This window comes from Leucoraja erinacea, chromosome 39 (genome assembly GCF_028641065.1).
Source record: "Leucoraja erinacea ecotype New England chromosome 39, Leri_hhj_1, whole genome shotgun sequence".
NCBI lineage: Eukaryota > Metazoa > Chordata > Chondrichthyes > Rajiformes > Rajidae > Leucoraja > Leucoraja erinaceus.
The window spans coordinates 2,436,443-2,449,181 of record NC_073415.1 but is presented as its reverse complement, the minus strand read 5'-3'; the positions used below and the strand labels follow the sequence as shown (position 1 = coordinate 2,449,181).

At 47.1% G+C, this 12,739-nt stretch overlaps 2 non-coding genes across 2 annotated transcripts; one reads left to right on the top strand and one right to left on the bottom strand.

Moving 5' to 3' along the window:
- Positions 1–3,886: 3,886 nt before the first annotated feature.
- trnaw-cca (transfer RNA tryptophan (anticodon CCA)) lies at positions 3,887–3,958 on the bottom strand. Its single transcript has one exon. It is a non-coding gene; the product is annotated as a tRNA-Trp (tRNA).
- A 5,066-nt stretch (positions 3,959–9,024) lies between these two features.
- On the top strand, positions 9,025–9,106 carry trnas-gcu (transfer RNA serine (anticodon GCU)). The gene has a single exon. It is a non-coding gene; the product is annotated as a tRNA-Ser (tRNA).
- Positions 9,107–12,739: the final 3,633 nt, after the last annotated feature.

Below are 12,739 nucleotides of genomic sequence, written 5' to 3'. Positions count from 1 at the left end.
TGACAGGCAGGTGCAGCAGCCAATGGCAGGGAGTATAGCCAGTGGCAGGAGCAGCGGCCAATAGGAGGCGAGGGGCTGAGAGAGAGCCGGGTCCAAGTACAGCCAATAGGAGCCAAGTACTGGCTGGGGGGGCGGGACATATTGGGGCAGAGGCAACAATGGTCTATTGTCGCCGAGGCAGAGTGACCCGTTGTCCCACATGTTCCTGTTAAACCTCACCTTAAAACACTTCTCCAACTTCCCCCCTCCCGCGCTTTAACAACACCTCTACCTTTCCCCACTCACCTTAAAAACAAAAACACCTCCACCTTTAAAAACAAACACCTCCACCTTTCCCCCACTCACCTTTAAAAAAAAACATGAATGGTAGCTGTGGGACTCGAACCCACGCCACCAATTGTCAACAAAATAGAGAGTACAGAGGAGATTTACTAGAATGTTGCCTGGGTTTCAGCAACTAAGTTACAGAGATAGGTTGAACAAGTTAGGGCTTTATTCTTTGGAGCGCAGAAGGTTAAGGGGGGACTTGATAGAGGTCTTTACAATGATGAGAGGGATAGACAGGGTTGACGTGGATAAGCTTTTCCCACTGATAGTAGGGAAGATTCAAACAAGGGGACATGACTTGAGAATTAAGGGACAGAAGTTTAGGGGTAACATGAGGGGGAACTTCTTTACTCAGAGAGTGGTGGCTGTGTGGAATGAGCTTCCAGTAAAGGTGGTGGAGGCAGGTTCGTTTTTATAATTTAAAAATAAATTGGATAGTTATATGGACGGGAAAGGAATGGAGGGTTATGGTCTGAGCGCAGGTAGATGGGACTAGGGGAGAATGCGTGTTCGGCACGGACTAGAAGGGTCGAGATGGCCTGTTTCCGTGCTGTAATTGTTATATGGTAATATTATATGGTAATATGATTCATAGTCCGGGCGCCTCAGACCGCTCGGCCACGCTAACTACTCTCCCAATGAGTACAGCCACGAGGTGATGGATGAGGTGATAATGACTAGCAAGAGGGGAGCGCACCTGTTGCTGTTGAGCCCTCTGGAGGTGTCGTGGGCCTATCAACAATAGCACCTGATGAATGATGACCCCAATGAGGTATTTACCTCTATCCCCACTCAATACACTAAGAAGGTGCCAATTATAGTAGGGATTGTAAAATCATGTCCTATATAAGGTCAACTTAACATTTCTTGATGGAGAAGATGGTAGAGGCTGAGAAAGCTAAGGCAGCAGCCGGTCAGAAGAAGGGTCTCGACCCTTCTCTCCAGAGATACTGCGAGTTACTCCAGCATTTTGAATCTGCCGTTACAGCGTCAGACTCCCGGGTTCTATGGGTGCTGTTTGTCCGGAGTTTGCACTGTGTAGGTCTCTTCCGGGCACATATGCATTACCAGCTGATCCAGCCTCATTTTCCATCATCATCCAAAATTCCTTACACTTGCTTGCTCTTAGCTCTGACAGGGACATACATTGATTTAATTCTCACCAACACTTAAAAACCTCCCATTCTCTGGACGACACGTTGCCTGCTAGTTTAGAGATCTAGTTTAGAGAAACAGGTCCTTCGGCCCACCGAGTCCGCACCCATCCTACACTGACAAATTAAATACTTTAAATTAATTAATTGGGGTGTGGAGAGGGGGGGGAAGATCCGGGGAGAGCAGCGCAGTGGAGCAGGTCACGGGTGGAGAGCACTCAGTAACTCTGAAGTCCGGCCGTCAATCTGAGAGTATCAATCGCCAAAAGGGTTGATTATCTAAATCTCTTGGTATTTGAATTTTTTCAGCAATTTGCACCTACATACAATGATAACAGGGGACAGTGACAGTCAAAGCATAAGTCTCCGTGTAACAGCGTGTAAAAGCTAGAACCCTCAAACGCCCTTACCCTCACTACCCAGGGAACTTCAACTCCTCCCCAATCAGGTCGGAACCAACAGGGGGACAAACAAACACACTCACACCCATACCCATCCACAACAAATAGTGGTATGATAAACTTTCACAACCAGAATACATAAAAAAAAAATCCTGTTTTCGCCAAACGAAAGAAAAAAAGGGGGGGGTCACCCCCACCCCGGGCACTTTCCCTTGCAACCGCAAGAGATGCAACCCTTGTCCCTTTGCCTCCCCCCTCGACTAATACCCTCTAGTAAATAAGTAAGTAAGGTGCGAAAGAGGTTTACTTAAATTTCCATTAAATTGCGTACTTGCTCTAATTAATTAAAGTGTGGGAGACGGGGGGGGGGGGTTCGTTTCGCCGAGAGCCTCCGCTGCAGTGGAGCAGAACAATGGTGGAGAGCACTCAGAACTCTTCCGAGTCTGGGGACAAGTTGAGAGAGTCTCCTCCAACACAGTTCCAAGAAAGGAGGAACATGTATCTCAGGACTGTTTGGGGTAGAGCCTTTGAGATCGAACCTCCCAGTTTTGTCAAGCTTTGTCTCCTCCCCTTCCTCAGCACCTCCTCCTCCCACCCTCCAGCCTTCTGGCTGTGTGTCCCTTTCTTGTCCCGACCCAGGTGAGCCCCCAGTTAAACAAAATTTCAATCTCCTGGCTAATTTCCTTCGTCCAAAGATGCTGCTGCAACCCGCTTTTTTCCACTTTTCTGTGTCACCGCAACAGAGAGGTTGGTGTTGGGAGGGGTACCGAAAATGGCTGACAGTGCGTTTGGAGGAATAGTCTGGCCGTAGGCTCTGCTTATCAAGTCAAAAGCACTCCTCCAAAAGACTGCTAGCTTAGGGCAAGACTAAAACATATGGCTATGGTTGGCAGGAGATTGATTGCATCTGTTGCATCTGTTGCAGGCAAATTCTAGATAATCTTGCATTTGTGTAGTGGACTTTGTGAAGGACTTTGCATTGGATTAGGCCATGACGGGCACATATGGAGGAAGAATGGATCAAATCCAAGGCAGAGTCCCATTGCTGGTCTGTTAGTTTCGTATTCAGCTCACCCTCCCACGCAGCTTTTAATGAGGTATGAGGTTTCAATATAACCGACCCTAACAAGTTATACAAAACAGAGATTTCTTCCGGTTGGGATCTAGAGCTAAGATGGTATCGGTCAGGGTTTCAGGGGGGCGATTTGGGAAATGGGGGACTGTCTTCTTCACAAAATCCCTAATCTGGATTAAACGAAAAAGGTGGTAGTTTGGGAGGCTATCATCGCCAACTTGGACAATTTTACCAAGCCAATTAACCTACAACCCTGTATGTCTTTGGAGTGTGGGAGGAAACCGAAGATCTCGGAGAAAACCCACGCAGGTCACGGGGAGAACGTACAAACTCCGTACAGACAGCAACCGTAGTCGGGATCCAACCCGGGTCTCTGGCGCTGCATTTTGCTGTAAGGCAGCAACTCTATTGCTGTGCCAACGTGCTACTTCAGTAACTATTTCAACCAGTTTTGCAAGTTCCTGTTTAATACCATCAAATCCGGCCTTGCCCTAATTGAAAATGTTAAATTGTGGACCCGCCCTGACCTTTATTCATAACTATTTCAAAGTTAATAGAACAGTGGTCGCTGGTCCCAAAGTACTCGCCCACTGGCACTTCAGTTACTCGCCTTTCTACCACTGTGCCCCTGTGCCGTCCTTCTAATGTCAGGAGATGTATAGGGAGGTTGCGCTATTTCTTATTCCTTGCAACGACGCGTGGAAGGAAATATGTACCTTTTGTACTTTTGTCGACGCCTTTGTGTACAAAGTATTTCACTGCGCCTACCTGACCGTACAAGTGACGTAGTAGTATTCGTCATCATCAGATTATCGATCTCCCTTCTGCACTGTGACTGTTTGCTATCAATCAACAGTCTTTTATACTGTTTTCAATCTGTTGTGAGAATTCAGGAAACAACTTGATAGCAAAATCCATCATCACATTTGTGACCCCGACGTGATTCGAACACGCAACCTTCTGATCTGGAGTCAGACGCGCTACCGTTGCGCCACGAGGTCCGCTGGCTACCCTAGCATCACAGAAGAAGTATCAATGAGCCGCTGGAGTGAGAGAGATGCAAATAGCCAGACGCCTCTACTCATTGTTGACACAAGGCACGGCAGATCCTGGTTTATACCAAAGATAAACACAAATGAGTGGAGTATCTCACCGGGTCAGGCAGCAGCTCTGGAGAACTGGGATGGGTGACATTTCAAAATACAATAGACAATAGGCTGCAGGAGTAGGCCATTCGGCCCTTCGAGCCAGCACCGCCGGTGAGAGGTCAGAGGACGGAAGGCGGGAGTGGGAGGGGGAGTTGAAGTTCAATGTGATCAAGGCGATCATCCCCAATCAGTAAAGGGACAAGTTCATCTGCCTTCTCCCCATAAAGTGCCCGGGGACTCCGCTATTTTTAAGAGCCCTATGGGGGGAGATGGGAAGATTGGCTCTCTCTTGAAAGCGGATCCTGGTGGGGTGAAGAGAACCTGCCTCCACCGCCCTCTGAGGCAGAGAATTCCACCGTTCCCTGAATAGAGGACATCACCACTCTGGAGCTGTGAGAAGGAAAGTAGTTTCGGTTGGGAGTGTACAGATAGAAACATAGAAAGTCATCAGAAATAGTGAGGTCAAGGAATGGTAGGGAGTAGGGTCCATTCGGCCCTTCGAGCCAGTGCACCGCCAAAGCAGTCGTCGATAGCGGAGGTAGATCATGGGGCCTGATCATCCAACTCAGTTCGACGTAACCTACCTAGCCTTGGGGCTGCGTCCATAGCCCTCCTGATCCCTCGAAGTTATTGAGGCCTCCGCTAGGCGGAAGGGCCACATCTAACTCCCTCTGGTCTAAATAACCGCCAATGAACTGGCATCATACTGACCGTCCTGGTGAAGATGAGGGGTGAGGGCCTAGAGAATTCGCAGAGATTCACCACTAGGTAGGGAGGGATTTAACTGTAGGATGGAAAAATGAGTTCGGTCACGAACAGGCGGAGATCTCGGTTTTTGTGGAAGGGAGAAGGTAATCGGGCTTGCCCCCTTATCCTTAAGCTGTGACCCCTTCTCCTGGTCTTCCCCAACATCGGGAACAATCTTCCTGCATCTAGCCTGTCCAACCCCTTAAGAATTTTGTAAGTTTCTATAAGATCCCCTCTCAATCTCCTAAATTCTAGAGAGTATAAACCAAGTCTATCCAGTCTTTCTTCAAAAGACAGTCCTGACATCCCAGGAATCAGTCTGGTGAACCTTCTTCAGATAAGAAAGCGGGATGACATTGAACAAGTAGGGGGTGAGGACAACTATTTCTCCAGAGCTGCCTGGCCCGCTGAGTTACTCCTGCACTTTTTGTCTATCCTTGGTATAAACCAGCATCTGCAGTTCCTTTGGTTCTACATGTTGTTGCTCCAGTGCGAAAAATGGGAGTGTTGCTTTGAAGATGTTATCTCGCCTAAACCTCTTCTGCCAATCCGCTCGGATTGTCAATGACATTGCACAACATATATACCTTTAGCCAGTGCGGGAGAGTTTGGCTGTCCAGTGATCACCTTAGAACATTTCCTGGGATAACATTCTCGGAATTTCGCTCACCAGAGGTCTCGAAGAAGAAATCCCTGATGGATCAGGTTTAGATTCGTTTTAATTTAGAGATACAGCGCAGAGGCAGGACCCAAACCAGCGACCCCCGCACATCAACACGATCCTACATACACAGGGGGCAAGTTACATTTATACCAAGCCTTTAAACCTGTACGTCTTTGGAGTGTAAGAGGAAGCCGAAGATCTCGGAGAAAACCAACGCAGGTCACGGGGAGAATGGACAGACTCCGCACAGACAGCACCTGTAGTCGGGATTCTGGGTCTCTGGCGCTGTGAGGTAGCAACACCATCGCTGCGCCACTGCGCCGTCCTAAGGTAGCTCGCAATTCTCAGAGTGGAGGGGGGTGGGGGGGGGGGGGGGGGGGGGGGGGGGGGGGGGGGGGGGGGGGGGGGGGGGAGAAGGGGGGGTGCACAATATATCATTAGACAGGAGGAGTTATCAGATATTAGTGCGTTTAAATAGGGGCACGTTCAGGGAGCGTCAAATCAAGGCAGCCTCTCTGGTTTAAACAGAGAGACATAAAATGCTGGAGTAACTCAGCGGGACAGGCATCATCTCTGGAGAGAAGGAATGGAGAGCATGCTGACCGGTTGCTTGGTTCGGAAACGTGAGCACCCTGGAGAGGAAAAGACTACAAAAAGTACTAAACACTGCCCGGTCCACCATCGGCTCTGACCTCCCTTCCATCCAGTCGCTGCAGCATCAAGGACCCACACCATCCTGGCCACACACTCATCTCTCCACTACCTTCAGGTAGAAGGTACAGGAGCCTGAAGACTGCAGGAATAGCTACTTCCCCACGGCCATTAAACATGTCTCGGACAAAACTCTGAACATTAATAGCCTGTTAATTTGCACTTTATCAGTTTATTTATTCATGAGTGTATATATTCATGCAATGGTATATGGACACACTGATCTGTTCTGTATTCATGCCTACTATGTTCTGGTGTGCTGAAGCAAAGCAAGAATTTTTATTGTCCTATCAAGGACACGTGACAATAAACTCTCTTGAACTCTCTTGAATGGGTGACGTTTCGGGTCGAGACCATTCAGTCTCTGTGCCGATGTTCCTATGGTCAGTTATCACCACGCATGAACGACAACGTTGCACTAACACTCACTAATATTTCACAAAATGCATTGACCCGTCTCTGACACGGATGTCTAGTGATCTTTAGATAGATATAGATAGATATAGATATGCCATTTATTGCCACTATACATGTACAGTGAAATTGAAAGCTGCTCGTACTCAGTGCATACATATAATTTAGTACAAAAAACAAGAAACAGAAAAACAAAAAACAGAAGGGAGAAGGGGGGGGGGGGGGGGGGGGGGGATAGGTGCACAATTCTGCGGCGCTATATACATATATACAGATGGAAGTCCGGGTGTTGGGCTGTGAAGTCAGTGCATGTGTGAATTTGAATTAAGAGTAGTTATAATTTTCGGAATGTCCCATTTTAGGTTTCATAACCGTGCAGCATTTGACCATTTAACCACCTCACACTCTTAAAGACGTACAGCCTTGTAGGTTAACTGTGGTACAATTGTAAATTGTCCCTAGTGTGCGGAGGTCGCTGGTTCGCGCGGACGGACTCGGTGGGCCGAAGGGCCTGTTTCCGCGCTGTGCCTCTAAACTAAACTAAACTAAACTAAATAGATTACACCCGTCATAAATTTGGATGGGCACCAGTTGCCAGTGTAGAAAAGCCATTTTTTTGTATAGGGTGATTTCACCAAATGTCAAATGAGCGTAGATCCCCCCTCACGTGACCGAAAAATTTAACTGGAGGACATATGTCACTACGGTACATGTTAGTGAATGGGGAAACACGCACTTTCACACCCGTTAAAAACATGGAAAACGTTTTTAAGATCCAAAATATCGGGAATTAACGCGTTTTGCTCACTGCATTTCATCAAAAGTAAGTTAATAATGCCTTACTTTTGATGACAGTCAGCGAGCAAACGCGATAATTCCCGATATTTTGGACCTTTAAATCTCCACGGCAAATGTCTGCTGTTCACTTCCGCTGTTTTTCCACCTTCAGTTCCCTCTTGTAATTACCTTACTTTCTATCTTTTTTTTTGCCTGAAAATTTAGGTCGCTGTGCTTCACGGTCACTCCGAGTGGCACAGAAAATTTCAGCTCAAAAATCGGCCGTTTTCCATGTTTTTAACGGGTGTGAAAGTGCGTGTTTCCCCATTCACTAACATGTACCGAAGTGACATATGTCCTCCAGTTAGATTTTTCGGTCACGTGAGGGGGGAATCTACGCTCATTTGACATTTGGTGAAATCACCCTATAGGAAGGAAATGCAGATGCTGGTTTACACCGAAGATAGACACAAAATGCTGGAGTAACTCAGCGGGACAGGCACCCAGTCCTTCTCTCCAGAGATGTTGCCCGTACTGCTGAGTTTCTCTAGCATTTGTGTCTATCTGCTATGCTTTTCTATGTTTGAGAGTGATGCATCGTGGAAACAGGCCCAACTTGCCCACACCGGCCAACAATGTCCCAGCTGCAATTGTCCCAACTGCCTGCGCTTGGTCCATATCCCTCCAAACCTGTCCTATCCATATACCTGTCTAACTGTTTCTTAAACGTTTGGTTAGTCCCAGCCTCAACTACCTCCTCTGTTCCATGCACCCATGTGAAAAAGCTACCTTTCAGATTCGTATTAAATCTTTTCCCCTTCACCTTAAACCTGTGTCCTCCAGTCCTCGATAAGTCGATTCTCCTACTGTGAACAAGAGACACTGTGTGTCTACCCGATCTATTCCTCTCGTGATTTTATACACCCCTATAAGATAAACAACAGTAGGCGCAGGAGTAGGCCATTTGGCCCTTCGAGCCAGCACCGCCATTCAATGTGATCATGGCTGATCATCCACAATCAGTACCCCGTCCCTACCTTCTCCCCATATCCCTTGACTCCGCTATCTTTAAGAGCTCTATCTAACTCTCTCTTGAAAGATCACACCTCGTCCTCCTGTGCTCCAAGTAATAGAGTCCCAGCTGGCTCAACCTCTCCCTGTAACTCAGACCTGGCAACATCCTCGTAAGCCTTCTCTACGCCTGTTGTCCTGTTTAACAATCGGAACAAAGTGTTCCTTTAAGCCCTGGCCATTTTAATTATCACACAAGTTGATGTATGTGTTTATTAATCAGGAGCTTACTGGCCTGTAGATGTCAGCTTTCGTCTCAGCTCAAGTCAAGGGGCGACTGCTCCCGAAGTGAACATGGCGGGCATCCATCAAACGGTGGGTCCCGCGTGTGTAGTGTTAATGCGCGGGGTTGCTGGTTGGTATGGACTCGTTGGGCCGAAGTGCCTGTTTCCGCGTTGTATCAAAATGACTATGACACCTATCCCCTTTCCCCAGAGAAGCTGCTTGACCCGCGGTTACTCCAGCATTTCGTGTCCAGCACCACATTGGCATTTTCAGGATGGTAACAGACCTGCCATTGCTCGATGTTGCAACAGACGAGGTGGCCGAGAGGTTAAGGCGATGGACTGCTAATCCATTGTGCTCTGCACGCGTGGGTTCGAATCCCACCCTCGTCGTCACCAGTTAGATAGCCCGAAGTTGTTAACGATTTTGGAAAGGGCCATTGAAAAGGGCCTGACAATCATCGATATATATTTATATCATACAATACTTCATGTAATATTTCCAATGGAATGGAAATCATATGTATAATCATACATAAGTAATGTAACATACATAATGTAACATTTCCAATGGAATTGTAATATTGTAAAATATTATTTGGACAGGCAGCATCTCTGGGGAGAAGGAATGGGTCAGGTGGAGACCCTTCTTCAGATCGGGCAAGCTTCGACAAGAGGACGGGGAGAACTGGAGACTGGAGAAGGGTCGAGATGCAGAAGTCGAAACGTCGCCCATTCCTTCTCTCCAGAGATCCTTCTTCAGACTGAGAGTCAGGGGAGAAGGAAACGAGACATTCCAAAAGGTTTGGAGAAAGATCTCGACCAGAAACTATTCATTTTCTCCAGAGATACTGCCTGTCCCGCTGAGTTACTCCAGCATTTTGTGCCTATCTTCGGTGTAAACCAGCATCTGCAGCTCCTTCACACACAGTTAATAGTTCCTTCCTACACATCATTGCTGTGATTACAGAGAAGGCAGGAGAAGGAGAGAAGGCAGATGTCGCAATAATGGAGGGAGATGTCGTTAATTCTGGCGCAAGAGGGATACATTGACAATGCGTGCCTGTCGTGTTGTGTTAAAAAGGTCCTGACAACATTAATTCCACTCTGCTACAGAAGCAGCGGATAACTCCCAGGGGAATTAATCCTACATGCAATCCTGATTTAACAGCTGTATCTGTGGCAGAGATGAATCCATTTCACTAATCCACCATGCTTCCATTAAACAGCGAGCCAAAATATCAGCCTGCCTTTATTTAGCGAGGCGACTCACATGTTCAGAAGCGATAGGAGCGGAATTAGGCCCATCAAGTCTACACCGCCATTCAATCATGGCTGGTCTATCTCTCCCTCTTAGCCACATTCTCTTGCCTTCTCCCCGTAACCCCTTACATCCCTGTTACTTGCAGCCATTATTTTATGAGAGACATGGGCAGTTCAAATCCAGCTTCATCCCTGCAACCCATTCGACCCTTCGAGCCAGCACCGCCATTCAATGTGATCATGGCTATTCATCCACAATCAGTACCCCGTTCCTGCCTTCTCCCCATATACCCCGATTCCGCTATCTTTAAGAGCCCTATCTAACTCTCTCCTGAAAGCATCCAGAAAACCTGCCTCCACCGCCCTCTGAGGCAGAGAATTCCACAGACTCACAACTTTCTCTGTGAGAAAAAGTGTTTCCTCATCTCCGTTCTAAATGGCTTACTCCTTATTCTTCAGCGGTGGCCCCTGGTTCTGGGCTCCCCCAACATCGGGAACACGTATCCTGCCTCTAGCGTGTCCAAACTCTTAATATATGTTTCAATAAGATTCCCTCTCATCCTTCTAAACTCCAGAGTACACAAGCCCAGCTGCTCCATTCTCTCAGCATATGACAGTCCCGCCATCCCGGGAATTAACCGTGTAAACCTACCTACCTCAATAGCAAGAATGTCCTTCCTCAAATTAGGGGACCAAAACTGCACACAATACTCCAGGTGTGGTCTCACTAGGGCTCTGTACAACTGCAGAAGGACCTCTTTGCTCCTATACTCAACTCCTGTTGTTATGAAGGCCACTTTCTTCAATGCCTGCTGTACCTGCATGCTTACTTTCACAGACTGATGTACAGTGTCTTCTGTGCATCCTGAATATTTCCCAGTAACTCTTTGTGCTTGAGGGACATAATTCCGGACTTGACAGGGCGGGGCGCAACAGGGGCTCAATATCATTCATGAGACGTCCTGTTACCAGGACCTGGAGGTGAAATCGGTGGAACATGAAGCAGTGTTAAGGACCAGCATCAGTACCTCGGACAGCATCACGTTCCAGGCGTATGTCAACAATGCAAGAGAAGCGGAAATTCTGGTAGTTCGGTAGCAACGGCTGGAATGGCAAAGTGACATTGAATAGTGCGAATAATTTCAAAATTAAGAGTTTCAAATTAAGAGATTTTTTATGATAATGAGCAACTTGAGCGCCCTGGAGAGGAAGAGACTACAAAAAGTAGTAAACACTGCCCAGTCCATCATCGGCTCTGACCTTCCTTCCATCGAGGGGATCTATCGCAGTCGCTGCTTCAAAAAGGCTGGCAGCATCATCAAGGACCCACACCTTCCTGGCCACACACTCATCTCCCCGCTACCTTCAGGTAGAAGGTACAGGAGCCCGAAGACTGCAACGTCCAGGTTCAGGAATAGCTGCTTCCTCACAGCCATCAGGATATTAAACTTGGCTCGGACGAAACTCTGAACATTAATAACCCAGTATCAGTTATTTGCACTTGATCAGTTTATTTATTCATTTGAGTATTTACGTATACAATGGTATATGGACACACTGATCTGTTTTGTAGTCAATGCCTACTATGTTCTGTTGTGCTGAAGCAAAGCAAGAATGTAATTGTCCTATCAGGGACACATGACAATAAGCTCTCTTGACTTGACTCTTGACATATTAGGAAGCACGAACTCATGACTCCGGTTAGAGTGGGGGCATTGGAACAAGTCCTTGATGCCGGCTGGCTGCAGCTGTGTGGTCTGTACATAAATATATCAGGCAGTTAAGATGTGAACAAGTATTGTGGTCTTTTTCTTTGAATGGATGTGCTCTCTCGATGTCATGTCTGTCTTAGTGGCACTCATATCACAGGTTTAGCCGATGAACACGGGAGAGTTGAGCACAGAACGCGACTCCCAGTCATGTACCTCGACTGCGCATGGGTTATGCACTGACACTTGTTCCCTATGCTTGCTTCTTTCCTGATAAACAACATCGAATAGGTTAATTCCAAAGAGCAGCAGTAAGAGGCGAAGCTGTGATAATGCATCTGTAATATTTCATACACACGTTATAAGGGATATTTATTGATACACACTTTATATAAAAGGTGATTCGCAGCATTTTTGTTTGGCATCGCAAATTCCGATTTGCTTAAAGTCTTTGGGGCACTCATCCCAACATGCGCCTTTTGTCCGGTCGCACTTAGCTGCAAGACACACAAAATAAAAGTTGAATCAACAGTGGTCATTCATTTTATGTGCAGGAGCCGCGAGGAACTGAGGAAGCGTTGGGTAAAATGGTGTGTGCAATGCGGAGGACATGTCAACCGGTGACTCATAGCATCTTCATCACCCAACTCCTTGCTCAAGATTCGAACCAAATGAATGCAAATTAGTGATAGTAAAATGTTTGCATTTCTTAAAGGTCCGAAGGAAAGGCCGCCTGCATTAGGCAATGTGATGTTGAAGATTGAAATATAGATATTAATAGGGAATGGACTAACCTAGACAGTTGTTTAAGAAGGAACTGCAGATGCTGGAAAAATCGAAGGGAGATAAAAATGCTGGAGAAACTCAGCGGGTGGGGCAGAATCTATGGAGCGAAGGAAAAGGTGACGTTTCGGGTCTAGACTGATATGTGGCTCAGCACTTCAACCCCCCCTCCCATTCAGAATCCGACCTTTCTGTCCTGGGCCTCCTCCATGGTCCCACAATAAATTGGAGGAGCAGCACGTCATATTTCGCTTGGGTAGTTTACACCCCA